This window comes from Monodon monoceros, unplaced genomic scaffold (genome assembly GCF_005190385.1).
Source record: "Monodon monoceros isolate NGI ecotype Baffin Bay Population unplaced genomic scaffold, NGI_Narwhal_1 Super_Scaffold_6, whole genome shotgun sequence".
In the NCBI taxonomy this organism is placed as follows: domain Eukaryota; kingdom Metazoa; phylum Chordata; class Mammalia; order Artiodactyla; family Monodontidae; genus Monodon; species Monodon monoceros.
The window spans coordinates 52,116,751-52,125,004 of NW_021703783.1; the positions used below are offsets into that span (position 1 = coordinate 52,116,751).

General features: G+C 44.0%; 1 pseudogene; it reads right to left on the reverse strand.

Annotated features, from left to right (window-relative positions):
- Positions 1–6,741: 6,741 nt before the first annotated feature.
- Positions 6,742–7,580, reverse strand: LOC114886173 (annotated as a pseudogene).
- Positions 7,581–8,254: the final 674 nt, after the last annotated feature.

Genomic DNA, 8,254 nt, shown 5'->3' on the forward strand with positions numbered 1-8,254 from the left:
CGGAGCACAGGCTGCGGACGCACAGGCTCAGCGGCCATGGCTCACGGGCCCAGCCGCTCCGTGGCATGTGGGATCTTCCCGGACCGGGGCACGAACCCGCGTCCCTTGCATCGGCAGGCGGACTCTCAACCACCGCGCCACCAGGGAAGCCCGAAACTTCCCCCACTTTTAATCATATGTAGACACAGCCTTCAGTAAGAGGGCTCAGCTGCTGAAGTGGGTGTGACTTCTCCAGGCTGGACAGACTGCCCCAGGGCTGGCATTACAGACCACAGTTAACTTAAAAACTAACTATGCATAACTTAAACATTAACTTCACAGACGTAGCTAATAGAAGAAGCATTGGGCTGGAGGTCCCAGACCTAATTTTAATTCTGGCTCTGACCCTCTTTCCTCATCTGAAGAATGAAAGGATTGGTATAAATGTTCACAAAGATTTTCCCTCTTTTCAGATTGTGGGGTCCTAAAGATGAAAGGACTTTCTCTCTACAACATGCTCTGCTGGGAGGAGAAGGGCAAGGTTAGGAAGGGACTTTAACGAGAAATGGAGGAAATGATAACCTTCAAAAGTCAGAAGTAGGGCTTCCCTGTGGCGCAGTGGTTGAGAGTCTGCCTGCCAATGCAGGGTACACGGGTTCGTGCCCCGGTCCGGGAAGATCCCACATGCTGCGGAGCGGCTGGGCCCGTGAGCCATGGCCGCTGAGCCTGCGCGTCTGGAGCCTGTGCTCCGCAACGGGAAAGGCCACAACAGTGAGAGGCCCGCGTACTGCAAAAAGTAAAAAAAAAAAAAAAAAAGTCAGAAGTAGCTGGAGAAAGAGGAAAATATGGAGAGGCCTTTGGTGGGTAGATAATAAGAGGACTCCTCGTCAAAATACACCGCTGTTGCTTCTCCCTTTCCCTGGGGCTGAGGAATGGAGGGGACACTTTGACACAATCATTCGCTGATGGTTCTAGTAGTTTTACTATCTGTTTCCGAATGAGATAATCGTAGTAACTCACTACTAGGCGAAATGATGTTCTGATTATCAGTGGGGACAAGATAAAATCAAGTCTCATATCACAGTTTCTCTTCCATTGATCCTTCAGACCCTCTTTTTGAATGAAAGACCAGTAATCTCTATACTTAGACCATGAAACATGATTCAGAACCAAGGTAGAGATAAGAATCAGAAACCAAACCCTAGCCACAGCCATGTAAGCGTTTAAGTGAAGGTGCCTGGTTTTTGTTTTTATATACATTAGCTTTCAATATGTTCAATATATTGAGAAAAGAAAAAGAGGAGGCTGGCTTTTTAAAAAAGAATTCATGGGCTTCCCTGGTGGCGCAGTGGTTGAGTCCACCTGCCAATGCAGGGGACACGGGTTCGTGCCCCGCTCCGGGAAGATCCCACATGCTGCGGAGCGGCTGGGCCCGTGAGCCATGGCCGCTGAGCCTGCGCGTCCGGAGCCTGTGCTCTGCAACGGGAGAGGCCACAACAGTGAGAGGCCCGCGTACCGCAAAAAAATAAAAAATAAGAATTCGTTTCTAATCTTCTGGTAGTTGAGAGTTACACAGATCGATAGATTTACTTACTTTATTTTTAATTTTTGCCGCTTGAATTATAAGATGCCTTTTGGTATGGTCCTCTTTGGGTTCATCTTGTTTGGGACTCTCTGTGCTTCCTGGACCTAGATGTCTGTTTGCTTTCCCAGGTTAGCGAAGTGTTCAGCTATTATTTCTTTAAATAATTTCTCTGCCTCTTTCTCTCTCTTCTCTGTCTGGGACCCCTATAATGAGAATGTCAGTACATTTGATGTTTTCCCAGAGGGCTCTTAAACTATCCTCATTTCTTTTAATTCTATTTTCTGTTCATCCTGGGTGATTTCCACTACTGTCTTCCAGTTTGCTATCTGTTCCTCTGTATCATCTAATCGATTGTTGATTCCTTCTAGTGTAGTTTTCATTTCAGTTATTGTATTCTTCAATTCTGTATGGTTCTTCTCTACATTTTCTTTGTTAAAATTCTCACTGTGTTCATCCACTCTTCTCCTGAGTTTGCTGAGCATCTTTCTGATCACTACCTTGAACTCTTTCTTGAGTAGATTGCTTTGCTTTTCTCCACTTCATTTAGTTTTTGTTCTGAGGTGGTGTTTGGTGCCTGCGTTTGGAACATATTCCTTTGTCTCCTCATTTTGCCTAATTTTCTGTGTTTATTTCTATGTAGTAGATAGGTCGGTTACATTTCCTGCTCTTGGAGAGGTGGCCTTATGTAGGAGATGACCTATGGGGCCCAGCAGCACACTGCCCTCTGGTCACCAGAGCTGTATGCTCTCGGGAGCCCCCTCTGTGGGCTGTGTGGGCTCTTCTGTTGCGGTGGGCTGACTACTGTAGGCACACTGGCAGGCAGGGCTTGCGCAATGGCTGCCCACCTGCTGGCGTGGGCCTGGGTCCCAGCATGGTGGGCTGGGGTGTCCAGGACTGGTGCTGGCCCACTGATGGGCAGTTAAGCCCCTGCTTCTAGTAGGTTAGAGGGAGGACTCCAAAGTGGCACTTGTCAGCACCAGTTTCTTGCGGTAGAATGAGCTCTCAAAAATGCTTGCTGCCAGCTTCTTTGTCTCCAGGGGGAGTCCCAGTTGCCTCCTGCCTCTTTGGGAAGCTCTCCAAGATCAGCAAGTGTGTCTAACCCAGGCTCCCTTCAAACTACTGTCTCTGCACTGGGACCCAACAAATTTATAATTGTGAACCATTGGAAACAAACATCAATCGTGAAGGGGTAAGTTAAAAAATTAGGAACTCTGATGTTGGAGATCAGTGTCACTCAACCCTTTTACCTGTTTCCACATCATTCCACTTACACATCCTGCTCTTAACTGGAAGGGAACGGAGGACATAATGAGAACCACGGATGCAGAGCTGTGCATTTATTGGCATGGAAGAATGTCCCAACATTGCTGACTGGAAAAGCCAGGATCTTTGACATGATGTAGAATTACGTCTACACATACAAATCCATAGGTAACTAAGGACATTCAGCAAAATGCAGATGGTGGCTGTCCTTAGAGAGTGGGGTTTCAAGTGATTTCTAATATCATCTTTGTGCTTTTCTGCTCTGTTTGAATTCTTATAATGGGCATATATCATATTTATACTCAGAAGAAAAAGCGGGAAAGCATTTTAAAAAAGAATAATAAACATAAGCAGTAGTAATCAGCAATAGGTTTAAAAAGCTGGAAAATCATTTTTTCTCAGAATATAGCAACTCAACAGAATATTAACAGTTTTTTAAATGCAGCACAGTTTGGTGGTCTTGTGTTTCATTAGTTTTTCTACCATTTGAATGGTGTATATAAATACATGCTCTAAGCAGAATCCACCAAAGTATTCAGATAAAAAGTGAGATCTAAAGATGTGATGTGGGTCAAACATCTGAAACTTTAGTCAGAAATAATACCAAATGGTTAGCTGTTTTTTTATCATTTACAAAAAGTAGGTAAATGATGAAGTTTTCATTTGTCATGCAGACATTGTTAGAATTATTGAGACGTAGCTTAGAGAGAAAGGGAAGAGGCGTTTGGTTTTATACCTGCTTTTTAGAAGACATTTGCATGAAAGAGAAATAACAGTGTCAGTAACATCTCAAATACAGGAGGACGTCTAAAGGTACAGGACACATCAGATGTATGTTTCAGACATAGTGACAAATTTCAAAGAGCAGTCCATTGTTAGAAGGTTACGCAATGTTGAAATACTAGTTTGGTACTCAAGAGGTAAGGTTTTTAAATGGTTATCTTTCATTAGATTTATTCAGAAATTTAGTATGTGAGAGTTTAGTGTTAATAAAGAGTTACAAAGCTCAGCAGACAATTGGAATAAAAGATTTTGAATTGAGCAGAAATACCTCTCCTCTCGGCAGACTTATGATTATGTGCAGTGAATGAGTGTTGGCATTAGAAAGCTAAACCACGTAACACATACAGAATATTAGTATTCAGTAAACAATCACGATTGCAGTCATCAAGTGCCGAAAGTCTGCCACGTGTGTTCCCAGCCTCCTTTAAAAGTAGTGCAGCTGTTACATTAATGGATGAGAATCCGGGGTAATATCAAGGAATAAAAAATTGTTCAGTTTGATTAGTTCTAGGGGGATGTCATCTTCAAAATGTGCCTAATTCGATAATACCAGGGCATTTCTGAGAGACGATAGAAAATAAGGATAATGTGATGTAAATAGATACATTATTATTTTCATCTCTTTTGACATAAACCATCCTATAAGCAAAATGACAGCAAAGAGGTGAGACATAGGGAAGCAGCCTCTTCCATCTGTAAAAAATTGCATGGTGGGCTGAGAGCCATGGGTCAGAGGATCAAGAGTGGACCCCAAGCTGACTGGCTTCCCCCTAATAATTGCAGTAGTAGATCACATTCATGGAATGTTTAATATGTTCCAGACCTTTCGCTAGCTGCCTCACATGGATTAGATCATTTAACCTTCACCACCACCCTGCAGGGAAAGAACTGTTATCACTGTCATTTTACAGATATGAAAATTGAAGCTTGGAAAAGCTAGGTAACTTCTCAAGGTCACATAGTAAGGAGTGGAGCTGGTATTTGGACTCAGATATGCCGATGGGTCCCTCAGTCACTACATTTCATTGCTTCCCCGTGCCTGCTGGCTAAGGAGGGCCTTCGTGTATGTAACCTGCCGGAGCCCTCATCCTCAATATCCCAATCCAGTTTCTTTTCGGGAAATTTGGAATCTTTTTTATCTTATGCCTTGGAAATACTTTCTGTCAAGCCAGGTTCAGGCTGTTTTTATCCTGTTGTCCTTGAAATGCTCTCTCTCCACCTGCCTTTCCCTCCCAACCCCCTGAAAGCTCTTGAAGTTGATCTACAGAAGAGTTAAATACATACGTAATTAGAAAGCAAGAGGGAAAGGATGGGCCTGGAAGTGCTCAGAACTGAAATTTGGGTGTTGAACCCTCTGGCAGTATTCTTCCTTACCCTGTCTAGTGACTTGAATGTGGCCAGCAGACATGAAATGTTCCTGGAGATTTGAGTCACTATTGGAGTTCAACTTCTTGGTTCAAATTCTTTTTAAAAATGAGACCAGGCTTACTCAGGGTAGGAAATGAGTGGTAATCCATTTCACAATTAAGGCATTCTTCTTTTTTTTATTTTTATTGGAGTATATAGTTGATTTAGAATGTTGTGTTAGTTTCTGCTACACAGCAAAGTGAATCAGTTATACATATATCCACTCTTTCTTAAGTTCTTTTCCCATATAGGTCACCACAGAGTACTGAGAAGAGTTCCCTGTGCTATACAGTAGGTCCTTATTAGTTATCTGTTTTATAAAGGCGGCCCTTGTTACCTCCATTAACCCAGAGAAAGGTTGCTGGGAACGTGTGCCTCCAATTTTCTTGCTCCCATTTCCTTCTTAGAGGGAAAATAAGGTGATTTCATTTAGACATTTTTACTCTCAACTCTATTTTTTAATAAAGAATTTAAGTTATTTACTTTCATCCTTTGAAAGATGAAATCTCCTTGAAACACAGTGTTGACCACTTAGATCACTTGGGTTATGTATCTAGACCAGGACATTATACTATTCATTAATGGTAGCAATAATAACCATTGGAAATACTAGAATTCATTTGTAGAGAAAATTCCAGATATCCTCAAGACATCTTCAAAGTGTTGACAAGCCTCAATTAATAATCGAAATCCATGCTAGATCACTGAGATTTTAGATAAGAAATCATCCTTAAAAATTTTGCTACTGGGCTTCCCTGGTGGCGCAGTGGTTGAGAGTCCGCCTGCCGATGCAGGGGGGCGTGGGTTCGTGCCCTGGTCCGGGAGGATCCCACATGCCGCGGAGTGGCTGGGCCCGTGAGCCGTGGCGGCTGAACCTGTGCGTCCGGAGCCTGTTCTCCGCAACGGGAGAGGCCACAGCAGTGAGAGGCCCGCGTACCGCAAAAAAAAAAATTTTGCTACTAAACATGGTGTAATCATTTTCAAAGATAATAGGAATTTAATGTATATTGAGTGATGGAGCTCAGAACTGTCATGCGCGACTACTAGATGAGACCTAGCATCTGTTGAGAGATCTATCGTTGAAATGGGCAGGCACAATTGTGATTTGTTACTAAAATGGGAAAAAAATGACGAAAACATCTCTGCCCAATTGAAGAGGTCATCCTTCCTTTATCTTATTCAGCGTCCATAATGAAACTTGTATTACTACTTTAGTTTGTTTTGTTGTTTGTTTGTTTTGTTATTTATTTATTTATTTATTTATGGCTGTGTTGGGTCTCCGTTTCTGTGCGTGGGCTTTCTCTAGTTGCTGGGAGCAGGGGCCACTCTTCATCGCAGTGCGCGGGCCTCTCACTGTCGCGGCCTCTCGTTGCGGAGCACAAGCTCCAGACGCACAGGCTCAGTAGTTGTGGCTCACAGGCCTGGTTGCTCCGCGGCATGTGGGATCTTCCCAGATCAGGGCTCGAACCCGTGTCCCCTGCATTGGCAGGCGGATTCTCAACCACTGCGCCACCAGGGAAGCCCCTGTTTGTTTTTTATCTCTTAGCAGCAGAAAAATTTTATTCCTTTTAAGGACAATTAAACCACATCCAAGGCCTTAGCTTACAGTCACAAACCAACATAGCCATTAAAGCATTAGATATTGAGGTATAAGACATACAATGAGGGGAATGCTTTGCCATCAGAGGGTGACACCAAGCTTGCTCAATGGACAGTGAGCTCTGCTAATGAGTAGGCGAGGTTGAGGGTAAGTGCTTATCTGCAGAACCGAAGGAGAACAGCTGTGCTCTACAAGTACTGAAGCATTTCAGACCACATAGGTAGGGATATACTTTCACGATGAAGGGAAGGGGAGAGAAAGCGAAGTGCCCCCCCCACCCCACGAGGCATTCGGCTGCCTTGCAGAGGGCCACGGCGGAGAAGCAGACCTCCCCTTGCCCACGCTCAGTGACTTCTCTGCAGACCTGGGCGGCGTCCTGCAGCAGTGAGTCCTCTGAACTGGCGCCACGGTTCACCGGAAAAGGCCTCCATCCATCAAGTTCATGGAGGTGGCCATCCACGTTGTTAAACAGAATAAAATGAACGTTCACTTTGTCATCTACCCGACATTGGCCTTCCTGTGCCACGGCATCATGGATTCCCTGGAGGGCCTCATTCTTTTCAAAGCATTTTGCTCTGTCTTCAGGGTACAACTTCTCTGTTTCAGAAAGAAACTGTTTTGGAACTGACCCATCCTCGAACTCCAGTTTGTCCTGATTATTGGCCACTGCATGAATGAGAGTCCGATGGTTCCACAGGAGTTGCCAATGGTCTGCTTCATGAAGTACACCTTAGGGCTTACTTCTTGTCTCTTCAGCTCTTCAATCTGTTTTTTCCTGAAGTTCTCATGCTGGGCCGTGAGAGGAAAGAGCCGCAGCAGCGCTCAGGCAGGCGCTGCCACCGAGCCCGGAGACTTCTCCTCCAGGCCCAACATGTCCTCCAAGCGCCACTGGCCGGCGACCCCCAGCCGGGCCAGCACCTTGTTCAGCATCTCCGGGTTAATCTCCATCGGTTTGAGCTGCATCTTCGCGAACTAGGGAAGGAAGCACAACCCAGAGAAGAGGAAAAACAGCCACTACTTTAGTTTTTGTATCTTGTCCAGATTCTTACTCAAAATATTAGCCAAGTCATGTACTATCAGTGCTTCTCACTATTTAATTAGGTTCAAAATCTTACCATTTTATCAGGTACAGATGGATTCGAAGACTGAGAATCACCAATATGTCTGTATGAAAGACTCCTGGGAGATAATGAGCACGAGGAGATTTTTTATTAGGAAGAAGGAAGAATTGAATTAGTGAGCTGGATCCATATCTCTATTGCTAAGCTTCAAAGCTGCTTGCTTCTTTATACTTATATTAGAAGTAACTCAATTAAGCAACAGATTTTTATTGAGCATAAAATATTCTGGGCAAGGTGATACATGAGGGATATTCCCATACACAGAGGAGGGTAACACATACTCTAATTTAAGGATTTAGATCGGGAGATTAGAAATATGTACATAAAAATATTATTAAAAAGTATAAGGTAAGTGTGAAATGTCAGTGTGAGCAATAAACGCTGAAGGAATTCACAGAGTTTGCTTCAGGTTAGAGTAATCCGGGGAGGCTTCCTGGAGGAGGTGGGATCCGATCTGCACTTGAAAGGATGCCTTGATGGACAATATTGTTGCCTAACCACCGTCCATTCACCCTT